The 1,283-nt window shown below is 46.8% G+C and overlaps 1 long non-coding RNA gene across 1 annotated transcript; it reads left to right on the plus strand.

Moving 5' to 3' along the window:
- Positions 1–449: 449 nt before the first annotated feature.
- Positions 450–940, plus strand: LOC144384603 (uncharacterized). The gene is made up of 3 exons (XR_013451404.1): positions 450–573; positions 711–772; positions 863–940. It is a non-coding gene; the product is annotated as an uncharacterized LOC144384603 (long non-coding RNA).
- Positions 941–1,283: the final 343 nt, after the last annotated feature.

Consider the following 1,283-nt stretch of genomic DNA (forward strand, 5'->3'; position numbering starts at 1 on the left):
TGGAGAAAGAGGCACCACTGTACAGTTTTCTAGGGAAAGTCGTTCTGCTGACACCAAAACACTGCTTTACATAAAGCATATCAGCTGTTTCAAAGTCCCAACCATTTGTCTTCCTAAAATACTGGTCCTTCCGTATAACAATAACCTCGTATGTGATTGGAGGACCCTTAGACTCCTCGTCCAATCACGTGTGAGGTCATAGGCATGACTCAGACAGCAGTACTTGCAAGACGAGCATACAAACAGACACGTGTGTTACTATAGTCAGAAGAACTGTATCTCCAGTTCCTTTGTTTGGTTTTTGCTGGTTCGTGAATAATGGCGGGACGACGTCTCGCGTTCAACTCGCCTTCAACTCCTCTCCGCGGTCACCAACTTTCGGCCAGTCCGCAGACAGACAGAAGAAGCTGCTGAAAGCTCTCAGTGGATCGTCTCGTCAACGCCAACAACAAACTGCCGATATCAACGAGCGGTTCGCTCCACTGGAGCGTTCGGGACTCTGCGGGTTTCTGTCCATGGAGGAGAGGAACCAACTCAAAGAAGAGGAGACGGGCGCACAATCCCACGATAGCGGTAAGAATACGTTCGATGACTGCAAGCTAAGCTAATAGTAGCTTAGCCTCAAGCTAAGCTAAGAGTAGCCTAGTAGCCTTGCAAGTGAGCAGAAACAGCTTTATTAAAGTGTGTTTTCTTTGCCGTGTCGTTTACAGGAAGCGGTGCGCCGTCTTCACAACTCCGAGACAAACTACAGGCGCTACGAACCGGAGCATGGGTAAGATTTAAAGAATATGCTTTCATTCTGCGGTATAAGGAAATATATACGTATAGATACCGATCATAACTGTACATTTTGTTTTCACAGACTAATCTCGCCTCATAATGAGGCGGTGACCTCGTATTTGCTCCGGGAAAAGTCCAGATTTAGACGACGTCATTGTGTGTAAGTGACACTGTTTCTCCTTCCTTGTTAAATGTTACTGTGACTTGCGTTTGATTTTCTTTTTGTATTCATACCACACTCATTTAATTGTTTTCCAGCTGGCTGTGAGACGTATTGTGAGACGGGACGCAGGAGCTTCAGGTTCAGCCGGAACACTCATTGCTGGCGGAAGCTGCGAAGGATTCTCGCGAGTCGAGCGAGAAGAAAGCGGGTCAGAGTTTATTTGCTGACTTGTTTCAGGTGCATTGATCGATGTGTTGTGTCCGTACGCATCGCATCGCACAGTACTGATTCATTGTTGTTTTTACAGCTGCTGGAATCGAGACAAAGTGCGCTGGCTGAT

Source organism: Gasterosteus aculeatus, chromosome 11, assembly GCF_964276395.1.
Source record: "Gasterosteus aculeatus chromosome 11, fGasAcu3.hap1.1, whole genome shotgun sequence".
Lineage (NCBI taxonomy): Eukaryota > Metazoa > Chordata > Actinopteri > Perciformes > Gasterosteidae > Gasterosteus > Gasterosteus aculeatus.